The sequence below is a fragment of the Ascaphus truei genome, chromosome 16 (assembly GCF_040206685.1).
Source record: "Ascaphus truei isolate aAscTru1 chromosome 16, aAscTru1.hap1, whole genome shotgun sequence".
NCBI classification, from domain to species: domain Eukaryota; kingdom Metazoa; phylum Chordata; class Amphibia; order Anura; family Ascaphidae; genus Ascaphus; species Ascaphus truei.
Genome location: NC_134498.1, coordinates 37,862,390 through 37,874,917, shown reverse-complemented (window position 1 = coordinate 37,874,917; position 12,528 = coordinate 37,862,390). Strand labels below are relative to the sequence as shown.

The 12,528-nt window shown below is 42.6% G+C and overlaps 1 long non-coding RNA gene across 1 annotated transcript in view; it reads right to left on the bottom strand.

Annotated features, from left to right (window-relative positions):
• Positions 1–12,528, bottom strand: part of LOC142467486 (uncharacterized) — a 56,876-nt gene that overhangs the window by 37,551 nt on the left and 6,797 nt on the right. The window lies entirely within an intron of this gene.

The window sequence follows — 12,528 nt, the reverse complement described above, 5'->3', positions numbered from 1 at the left end:
CTCTGCACTTCTTTAACCTAGGCTGTGCTGAAACGCAGTGTCATACAGCAGGCATAACCTTATAGGGCTCCATGTTAAAATGGACTAGAAGCAAAAAGGTGACTGTGTCCATTTACATGCAATTTCCCAGAATCCCTGGCTGCACTGTATGCTAGGAGATAATGGGGAAAGGCAGGGTTGCGGACCTGTCTGGAACATGAATGTGCTATTTTTATTTGCAGTAAAATATAAGAAACATTTAATTATTTTAGGGTTGAGATGTTTTGTCCTGTGGAAGGGACCACGCATCAAAACAATGCATGTTTGCTTTGTTGTTACCTTTGCATTTTATTAAGTGAGAGCAGTTGTATTTTCCTGGATGTTTCAGGGATGGCCATGTTTACTTGTCAGTTTAAGAGCTGGTAGACTGTTAAGGCCCCTTGGCTGCACTTCAGGCCTTTAACACCTTCATTGTCAGGGAGACCCGTAACAGATTAGAGAGCGATGTTTTGCAGTCCCTTCTGGTTACATGGGTGTTAAGTATCTTACTTGACTGGTTAATATCTTCAAGCAGCTCAGTATTGCTTGACTAGTCTTAACGTTTAATCATTATAAACGTTAAACATCTACAATTGTCATTCTGAAAGAAACCAATGTTGCTTCTTCTTTCTATTTTCTTTATTTCAATAATACAGGGGTGGAAGTCCATTCCTCAAGGCCCACCAACAGGTCATTGTTCGACTGAGCCACTGATTGAGCCACCTGTGCTGAAGCAGGGATATCCTTAAAACCTGGCCTGTTGGTGGCCCTTGAGGACTGCAGTTGGCCGCCACTGCAATAATACAGTACATGAATATGAGACGTAGGGAGATTAATGTGACTAAAAGACTATTATATAAGAAACCCCACCTGCATTTCTGTAGCACCCTAGGTTAAATTAAATGTTGCGTATTTCATATGCTTGTGAAATGTAATCAGCAAAAATGTAATTAAAGTCAAGTTTTTATCGATGTAAATTTGTCTTCATATATATTGTGGTTTGCATAAGAAGCTTCTTAAAATTGAAACCCTCCCCTCCCCATCTATAATAAATGATGCAACCTTCCAATAAGAAGTTTATGCTTTCTACATATTGTGATTTTTTACATATAGTGCTTTTTTTTTTCAAATTAATTGTACTTCCCATTTCTGGGGGGGAGGAGGGGATTTGACAGAAAAAAAGATGGTTGCTCCCCTATGTTATACAAATAAGAGCAATTAGGTAGGGGTAACACCCACACCCCTCTAAAGGGTTACTTGCATGGTTAGCGTGTACCGTGCCCCACTCTGTGTTTCCATGGGATCATGACATCACAGAGAGTACATAAGGGGAGGGGAAAGTTCGAGAAGGTAGGTTCCAAGAGGACAAGAGGAGAGGAGCCTCAGGGAGGGGAGATAGGGATGTTCGTAATACAATAGGTCAGACGAGGCACCCCTCCCCCCCCCAATACTTTATTATGTTGTAGCTAGGGACAGTACACCGGTTAAGTTAAGATCCCAGAAGAAGATTAAGGTCATCCAATATAAGATATGGATTATGTAAAGGGCATACCACTCAGGGCCTCAGTAACGAGGACTCCTGGGTGTCGGCGGATCGGGCCTAACCGCGGATCTGCATTAACAGTCCTCTCCGGCTGCTGGGAAGTGGCAGTTCCAACATCAACAAAAAGTATTGAGGTCGCTTGTATAGAACCCGTTAGGAGTCCCAATGGACCTCCAGTAGCACAACCTGGATAATACAGAGGGGTATCCTGAACAGAAAAAAAGAGGGGCCTGGGTCTCAGAACAGTTAAGCAACTAAGAGATATACGTCCCTCTGATGTTAAGAGTGGGCATTCATGGAAGCACAAAAAGCATTGATAACAATAAATAAATAAAACGTACAATAAAACATTGTTTGAAGTGTGGTGTGCGGTCCCCGTGCCCGGGGACCTGAAAAAAAGACTGTTGTATGACAAAAGTTCCTGGCGCCCATTATTCTACAACCTTGCTACCTCTTGACCCAGCCGCCTGAATCCAGCCCCCCAAGTCAAGGTAACCCATGCAGAGTAGCCACACATAACCCACCGACGTAATCCCCCTAGAAGCAGGGCAGGGAGGGTTACATAGGCATGATCAATGCTTCATCTAATGACTTCCATTAAGAATGTATATGAAGAAAGATAAAACAGAATCTGGAAGTGCCACTGTTTTTCCATGTTTTTATCCACAAAAAGAAAACGACAAAAAAAAAAAATATGTTTTTCTGTGAAGGCGGCTAAACCCTCTGCTAATTCCTTTGATGTCAGATGCCTGCGTTGCTGTCCTTTCTGGCACCAAAGGGGTTAAACAAATATTATTGACTGAGAGTGATGGTGATGAGGCTTAAGTAATGAGGAGCTTTTAATAAAAAATGAAGTTTTGTGCTTTGGCAGGAGTACTGTAAGCTTAGTTCATCACAGGCTCTGCTCCTGTGGAGATCTTTCAAGCAACCTGCATTAAATCTTGTATGACATATTTCAAATGAACTTTGTGAAGGGTAATTCAACCTGAACATGTCTTGTATGCATTTCTCAGCACTTGTTATTTCATTGTTTGAAGTTTTGCAAATCTAAAGGAAGCAATCTGCGATATGCTTTTATCAACAACAAACACTGAGCATTACATGGGGGGGAAACCAGACTTTGCATGGAGGGGGAAATTACATTATTAGTAACATATATTTTGCCTGGTTTTTGAACACTACAAGATTGTAAGGCCCCCACGTAGAGTGAGGTCACGCTCCAAATGAAAAAACTGTGAAAGCCACAAGTTAGCTAAATATGCACATTTTTATTTCATAGTAGTCATTTGCTTAAAATAAATAAAAATAAAAACATGCTTTGCAATACCGAGGGCAGAATCTCAGCCATCAACGACCCTTTTACCAGCTTATCCGGTGAAAAGCCCCCTGGATTTATCAAGCAATGGGAGAGAGATCTAGGAGAGACACTAGAGGGGGAGCACCGGGATGATATTTTCGAAGCGGTGGCAAAAAGTTCAATTTACACCACTATTTAAGAAAATGCAGATAAAGCCCTATACCGTTGGCACTACACACCCATTAGATTATTCAAGGTTTCTCTGGGTACATATCCACTCTGCCCCAAACTTTGTGGTTCCCATGGTACATACTTCCATATGTGGTGGGAATGCCCGGGAGTGCAGAGTATTTGGAGAGCGATCCACGGGTGGCTCCAGAGGATGTTATCCCAAAACATTACTCTGGACCCCTGGTTATTTTTGTTAAATAGACCATCAGGTGTGTTCAGTAGGAACGAAAATAAACTTATCTCCCAGATAGCCACGGCGGTTGGGTGTGTGATTGCTTCGCATTGGATGAAACAAACCGTCCAGTCTACGCCCCAAATTAAAGCCAAGAAATGGTACGCCTGTCAGATGAGTAACCTCGCAAGTATGGTAAATTATACTTACTACAAATACACTCTGATGTGGCAGCCGTGGTTAGACTTTTGCAGAAACTCGGACGACCCCCCCTCCCCATTTCCCCGTTCTTCCCCCATACTAAATAAGACAACCAGCCAGCTGTTGTGTAATATCTGTATATATGTCTATATTGTTTACTTGCCTATCTCAGAAGTTTAATATCACACTGTATAACTATGATTGTTTACCCCAAGCATTAAGTCTGAAAGTATTCTGCACCCCCTCCCCCATTCCCCACTAACCCTCCCTATTTTATTTTCTGTACCCCTTTTATTTTGAAAAAATAAAAAAATGTAAGATTAAAAATAAATAAATAAACAACATGCTTTGGGTCTTTATCATCTTGTCCCATTGGTCCCTACGTATTCCATAGGCGGTGAAGCCACTTCTCAGTGCTGGAGAAGATTTAATTCCCATTAATTTGAATAAAGCTAATGTCTTCTCCAGAACTGGCAAATCTGCTTCAGAACATATTGAATAAGGCCCTTAATATGCCATGAAACCAGTTTCTTCTTATGATTGAAGCTTTATTCACAATATATGGGCTCCTAATATCCTGGCAGGCAGCTTTCCTGCTCCCATTCGTGTTTTCCCTTTGTTGGTCTTTTTTGTCGTACCCCTATATGTTTTTAGTAGGTCCCAGTTGTAGGTTTGGGATGGGTGTCCTCCCAAAGTTCCTACAGTTACCTCTAGTACTGACTTTCTTGGTGAGTAGCGTTAAAAAAAAATTCTAAATAAATATGGCCAACAAGTCCAAAATGATGTGTATTAGATTAACTTGAATATACTTTTGTCTGGTTGATATCCTGAGGGCAATTCTACATCCGCTGAAGTGGCCATTTCCAGTACAAAAATCCTCATTAAAAAGCAAATGGGGATTTGTAGCCGAAAACAGCCACTTTGGTGGATATAGAATAAGTCTTCTTTTTGCACATTTAGTAAAGTCATAGCTTAGTCTATCTTCTTTCTGAAGCCCATGTTATCAGACAGTGAACTGACATCATTAGTCATTAGCTTATCCTATTGTCAGAGCAAATCTTCTTTCCTGGACCGCAATTCTATTCCTTTGTAGGAAAATATACCTTCTTATGGATTAATGTGATAGTTATGTGGTTATTACATAAGTCCTCATAAGTCTTTGCTGCTGCAGATGGCAATAACCAATTGTGCAACAAAGGGCCTTATTCTATATACAGGCCCACCACTAGCATCCATGGGCCCTGGGACGTAAAGGTAACCCGGGGACCCAAGTTATTGAGGGGGGAGGGAGAGGGGTTCTGAAAGCTTGCCCAGCACAGAAGTGGGTTGTTCAAACGAGGTTATTAAGCAGGGGGTAGACAAGTAACAGGGAGCCTGTTGGGCAGGGGTGAGAGTGGTCTAGAAAAGGGGTGCGCAAAGTGGGGGCGGGATAATTTCCAGTGGGAGCGCGGCAGCTACAGCGGTCCCGCGCTCTCCCCCAAGGCATTTAAATTAAATGCCGGGGGGGGTCACACGAGGCCTCTGCAGCTGCTCCTACCTTATCTCTGGCGACGCGTTGCCATGGTAACCGCCACATGACACCTGCATCGTCCTTTGACGCCGGAGCCGATGAAGAAGGGGGGGGAGGGGGCGCGAGCCGAGAAGTAAGCATGCAGGGGGTGGGGGGCACAAGTTAAAAACTTTGCGCACCCATGGTCCAGGACAGCTGGTTGCAGCCGTTTTGCTGCGGCCAAGTGACTGCCGGCATTTAACTGCAAGTGACCGTGCCGTAGGGACACTCTGCCACCGGCCACTCCAAAACCAAGGTAAGTCCCTAACCATAACCCTTACCCTAAAAGCCCCTCATGTTAAACCCTAATGCTAACGCTACCTCCTACTCTAAAAACATTAACCCCTTACCCTAAGCCCTTACCATAAGGGCTAAAACCCCTAAAGTTAACCCCTAACTGCTAAACCCATAAATTTAACCCCCTACCTTCTAAAAACCCTAAAGTTAACCCACTACCATAGCCGCTAAAACCCCTAACGTTAACCCCTACCGTAACCACTAAAACCTCAAAATTTAACACCCTACTCTAACTGCTAAACTCTTAAAGTTAACCCTCTACCCTAACTGCTAAAACCCCTAAAGTTAACCCCCTGCCCTCTAAAAACCCTAAAGTTAACCCCCTACCCTAAAACTAAACCCCTAAAGTTAACCCACTACCCTAACCACTAAACCCCTAAAGTTAACCCCCTACCCTAACCACTAAACCCCTAAAGTTAACCCCCTACCCTAACCACTAAACCCCTAAAGTTTACCCCCTACATTAAAACTTACCTTCTCATAGAAGGGGCTGGCAGCAGAGTCCAGCGGTGGAAGGCCCAGCAGCAGAGCGGCTGCGGGTCCCTCAGCGGCCAAACGCCGGCAGGGACCTGGTTCCTGCGAGACGGCCGTGACCAAATGGCCCATTCCATGGTGCGAGGGCCCACCTGTCTCTGACATGCCTTCCATGGGCCCAGCAAAGGAAGGGGCCTGGGCTGCTCGGCTGATCCCAGAAGAAACAACCTACTTCTGGTCAGGTGCAACTTCCGGGTTCAACCGACGGGGCTCACCTCAGCTCTTTCCTGATGGTGGCTCTGTCCATACACTCCGCAGTGGCCGTTCATGACGTTTTTAGCTTTTCGGATATCGAATTATCCCCAAAGTCATTTAATAAAACCTGAAAGACCTCAAAAGCAGGCACAGATAGGCATTCTACAGGACTTGAAAAGCGGACATATATTTTACTAGTGACGATACAGTCAGTACCCTACTGAACCTCTGCAGTAATATCATATATCCTTTTGTAATGCACATTATGTAAATAGAAGCAGTATAAAAGTCTTAAAGCTGCAGTTCAAGCTGCCGTTTTAAAATTTGTATTTTTTCCATTCAATACAATCTGCACACTGACAAGTGATTAGCTAAGTTGCCGATCGATCCGTTCTCCTGTAATCGATCGTCGAATCGTGAGTTATTTAATTCACAGTCAGTGCAGGAGAAGAGTACCCAGGATGCAAAGTTCTGTGGGGAAGATCATGTGACCAGGCAGTCACTAGATACAATTGGTGCACTGCTGGAGAGGGCAGGGCTCAAAAAGGGGTGTGCCAGAGCCTGTTTCAGAAGAGGAAGGGGATGTGACTTTGTAAATGGTTGCAATAGAAACAAAAAATGTTTGTTACATTGTAATTATACATGAAATATTTCAGAGTTGTAGCATTTAAAAAAAAAAAAAGTATTTTCTCATAGTAGAGAACTGATTTATTTAAAAAAAAACACATGTAGGATATTGCTTGGTCTGCAGCTTTAAATGGTAATATTGATTTCTAAAAAGTAAAACTATCATACAGAAAGAGTCTCTATAAGTTCAGAAAAAGCATACGCTGATAATAAGAGTTATTCAACGAAAGTTGTTAGACTTTTTGCTTTTTATTTTTGGGATGGCCAGGTCAGAAAGGAGATACCCGGGCCGAGGAAGAAGCGTAAAGAGAACGTATTTCACGCAGAGTTTGTGGCCCGATTTGCTAGTAAATGCTAGAGAACGACATTAGAAGCCTGGCCTCGTTCGATCACAAAAACACCACAAAAGTGGTCATACCAACATAGCCATCAACATACCTTAATTACTGGGGGGGTCCTTATTAAAATGGTAACCAACACTAAATACAAAAAAAAGAAATGAATATTGGAGTATGTAACAAATGACACATCATTATTCAATCTACTTTTTAAACCGGTATATCTATAGCTTGCAGCTCCTTTTAAAATAAAATAGACCCCATATTTGGGCGTAATTTTTTTGTTCCGTTTCTTTTATACATTTTATGGAGTAGTTACATTTGAGTTATACTATACGGTGGTCTGTGTAAGGCTTTGTCCATAGTAGGGCAGCCCGCGCTCCTCCGCGCTGACGCTGACGCTCACCTGCTCAATCAGGAGCGATTTCATGGACTAGCAGGCGAGACAGCGTGCGCAATCGGGAGGCTGAGCTATGACGTCACGGGGTCAACAGGGGTCGAAGCGCCGACGTCATTGTCACGCTGCTTCACCCCGATTGGATATTGGCAGCCATGTGACGTCCTCAGCGCGGTCTGAAAACATTTTTCTCCTGTCGGATGAAAATCTCTGCGCATCAGCACGCCTGCGGACGCTCGCGGAAGCCCCCTCTCAAGACATCCTCATTGAGGATGACGGGGCTCATCGCGGAGCGTCCGCACTGCTCAGTGTTGTCGGTCCTTCAATGGACTCAGCCTTTAGGTTATGTCAATGCTTGCTGGTTTCAGAGTAATTGATACTTGTCAACAATGTCACAATCCCCAGTCTGATCGTTCTTTAAAAATACATGTAATTTTTACCCTGATTCATTATTTTTGTTTATAACATCGAATATTTTTATAGATCCAGAATAGATATCAAAACACATAACACAACATTATTGTACAAATATACAGGACTATTGGCCACGCGAATGTCTGCTTTAAGTTAAAAAAAACACCTAACAACAACCACGTCTTTTCATTTAAAACAAATAGAACACATTTGTTTAAATGCTGATTAGTGTCCGAATTTCGCTCTAGCATTAATAAAAAAAATCAACCTTCTAAGTTGGAAGGGGGGGGGGGCAACTCCAGTCCTCAAGGGCCACCAACAGGTCAGGTTTTCTAGGATATCCATGCTTCAGCACATGTGTCTCAATTAGTCCCAGCTTCAGCATAGGTGGCACAATCAGTCCCTGCTTCAGCACCGGTGGCTCAATCAGTCCCAGCTTCAGCAAAGATGGCTCAATCAGTCCCAGCTTCAGCACCAGTGGCTCAATCCATCCCTGCTTAAGCACCAGTGGCCCAATCAGTCCCTGCTTCAGCACAGATGTCTCAATCAGTGGCTCAGTCTTTGACCTGACACGATTAAAATATATGCTTCTTAAGGTGTAAATCCAATCTAAAGCCAATGCAAATTGTTTGCACGTGCAGGAGCTTTGATTAAATGTACAATGCATATATGCTTAATTAAGGTGTATGTATTGATATTTTTCAGGCCCTATGACTGGTTCTTTTATACCTCACAAGTAATGCTGCTGTCTTAGGTAATATATGTGATTGACCCTTTTTTCCATGTTACATCGAAGAAGACCTACAGTAGCCTCAGCATTTGCCACAAAAGAGCCGACAGGGAGTCCTTTTCTCCAGCAATTTAAGGAGTTTAACAGGAACTTCATTACATCAATTACTTGGTGAACACATCACAATTTATTAGCAATTAGTATCAAAACGTCTTATTTTTTTTTTTTTGCTAATATAATAGAGCAGATGTAGACACAGAAGGAACACCGCGTATTCGTGAAACACAACTCTTTGAGCGTATTAAATCTCAGAAGAGGAGATGGCGGAAAACCTACGATGAACCGCTTCCAGTGCTGTGAAAATCTGCAGGTGCTAGAACAGATTGTGTTATCATTATCAAGAAAAATGTTCTCCTAATTATTTGTAATGAACTAGTGTTGTCTTCTAATAAGGAGTCTTTCAATGTGCAAGTGCTGGGAAAGGAAAAACCCAAATCATACATTGGAGGGGGAGGGGAAAAAAAAAAAATAAGGAACAACCTTTATTTCATTTGAACAAATATGTCACTGAATACATCTGTTTTTGTTTCTTTAAAATCATTAGTCTATTTTTACTGCTAAGACTGATGCGAGAAAAAATGATATATATATATATATATATATATATATATATATATATTATATACACAGTATATATATATATATATATATATATATATATATATATATATATATATATATATATATATCACAGTTTAAATCCTAATAGAGGTATATTAGTCTTTTATCTGGTAGTGTTAGGACCTGTGGACAGGGTCTGCCTTGTCGTGGCTCACAGGCTTACAATGCTTTGGCCAAAGGGTTAAACTAAATTACCCTTTTTCAAGAATATATAAGTATTTTACTGTGTATTTTTTTCATATTGGATGTAGCATTGGTCTTCTCTGTCGCGTGTTGTGTGTATATATATATATATATATACAATGGTTGCTAGCACTTGAAATTACCGCCAGCCAGAGCGCAGGGAAGCCAGGGACGCCAAATACACCAGGAGTCAGGACGAAGTCGCCGCAGTGTGACGAAACGCCTAGAGCTGTGACGTCATCGCGTTCGTGTTGGTGTATTTGGAGTCCCTGGCTTCCCTGCGCTCTGGCTGGCGGTAATTTCAAGTGCTAGCAACCATTGTATGAGGGAGCAAAGGACGTGCAGGCATTGGATACCTTTTTATCTTGCTGCCAATTTGGGATAGGAGTTCATGGTGAACCTGGGCTGTTTACATCCACTAAATGTACCTTATTTTTTACTCAGTTGCGTGCTATGGAGCTTGCGCTTTTGTTTGTTTTTTGTTCATATATATATATATATATATATATATATATATATATATATATATATATTTACAGCACTTTTTTTCCCCTTGAACTTGAATCTCCCATTAATGCTGTTAGTGACAGTGTACTGAGTTTCAACCAGGGATATAGTGACAACAATTACTAGGTTGAAATTGATAAGCCTGGAAAATAAGGTTGTGTCAGGACTCTAGTTGTATGGTCAATGGTTTTTTATGACTATACTCCAAAATCTCCCTTTGTAATCTGGGATGTTTAAAGTGGCAATCCAAGCACATTTTATTTTTACCCTGGATTGACGCAGGGTAAATCCAGGGTAAACCCCATTAGTTTCAACTTCGGGGACCCCCCTGCTTCCGTAGATACTTACCTCCATAGTAGGTGCCGGTAGCCGCTCTTCTCGGCTACAAAGGCTTCAAAGTTTAAAGCTCCTATGTCAGTCTTCGACTGAGCCACTGATTGAGCCACCTGTGCTGAAGCAGGGATATCCTGAAAATCTGACCTGCTGGTGGCCCGTGGGGACTGGAGTTTGGTCACTCCTGGTTTAGAGCATACTTTGGAATGGTGACACTCACAGATATAGAGAGTCTACTAACTAAAGTCGCGAAACTGCGGCAAAACAACCTGACATCAAAGAAAAGGAATCCCATTGAAATCAATTATAATGTTTTGATAGATCTGGTGTACAGAAAATACAAATACCACTTTAGTTGCATTTGCATCTCAGACAGGTCTGCAACCCTGTCTTGACCCATCATCTCTTAGCATACAATGCTTCCAGTGCAGCCAGGGATTCTGGGTAATGACATGCAAATGAGCACAGTGTGTCTCTCTTTACTAGAAATGGGCGAATGTTTGTTGGTGGATTTGGATACGAGGCGGATCGGCCGGTTCTGCGACCCATTGACGGATTTGTAGACCCAATCCACGGATTCTTAAGAATCCGCCAACAAGTTGCTGAATCCGCGGATTGGGTTCTACAAATCCGTCTACGGGTTGTATCCAAAGGCGGTTTTTGGTGAATCCGCGCGGATTAAAACGGACCAAATCCGCTTGCCGATTTTTACACCCGCCAAACAGATTGTGGGAGGAAAGTGCGAGAAAAAACGGATTTGGGTGGATTCACCCATCTTTACTTCTTATAGAGCTCCATGTTAAAGTGGGTGAGAAGTAAAGAGCAAGAGACGGGCGAATGGGTTTTCTCACATTTTCGCCCCACAATCCGTTTCGTGGTATTAAAACGGCAAACGGATTTGGGCAGATCGCCCATCTCCTGCTCTTTACTTCTCATCCATTTTAACATGGTCCCCAATAAGCTTATGCCTGCCGTATTACACAGCTTTTCAGCACAGCCTGAGTTAAAGAAGAGCAGAGCCAGTAACCCTACTCACAGGCAGTTGGTTAGATCTGGTGTAACCCTTCTGCACTGGTTATGCCAAAATGCACTTTTCATCCTTCCTCACTTACCCCTCTCTTAAAAATACTCATACTTGTATTACCACTATATCTCCCCCCTCTTTATATATATTGAAACCTCTCTCCATCTCCCCCCCCCCGCACCCCCCCTTCATCATTCACCCATCATTTTACCCCTGTCAGGAGCGTGAGCTGCGTCTCCCAGCCCCACCCCTCAACTACAATAAGAGCCTTTAGGCTGGGAAGGAAGCCAGTAAGATAGACACAAAGGAGAAGCCGTGCAGAGCAGACCTCCAGCTAGGAATACAGGGTCTCTTTCCATTTCATAATGATCGGGGCGGATGTGTGGAGCACGTGGGCACCCTTTCCTGAGGACCACCAAGACGTGGGGTTTAAGCAGAAGGGGTTACTATAAATGGTGATGGGTTCAACTTCTTACTAGCAGTGAATACATTTCCCATCTCCAGAGCAAGATTCTGACTACATCAGATGAAGCTGATCTGAGTTGTTTTTCAATAACAGTGCCCAGCGTGAGATGGAGAACCGCCTTACTTTTTAATACATGGAATATGACATAGAATATCACACTTTTTGCAGCATGCTTGTACTTTATTCTTGACATGAATGGTAATTTTGGAGGGGGTTGGGGGAAACCTACAGAATATATTGTGAGTTACTCTATTTTACTATACTATAAATTACAATATGCCTCTGTATAATGGAAATATACATAATTACATCATGTTGTACATTTATAGTTAGCATTTATACTACTGCTGCTGGCTTTTCCAGCACTGAGGGGTTACGTGGGAAGCTAAAGCCTCAAAGGAAGATGATATTGGGGCTTTTTATTGAGGACTCTGGTGGCCGTTTTGGATTATAATTTTTTTACATACTGGGGTTCTCCAAACCTGTAAGTTCCACAATTCAGATAACATTTAGTAAAAATTATATTTGGGGGGGGAGAGGGGACTGCTGTTTTAAACATCAAGTCTCTTTAAAGCAGCAAATCAGGTTTCATTTTTTATTTTATTTTTCTATTACAGGATTGAAGCAGGGGGTCTCCGGAGCAGAGCTGTGTTCATTTCAGCTTCGGGGAACACCTGCTTCCAGAGATACTTGCCTCCGTAGGGGGTTCCGGTATCTCTGTTGGAGGGAACTCGTGTGCCTAACATAAAGGCGGCTTATATGTCCCACATCACGTGAGCCAGTAGGAAGCC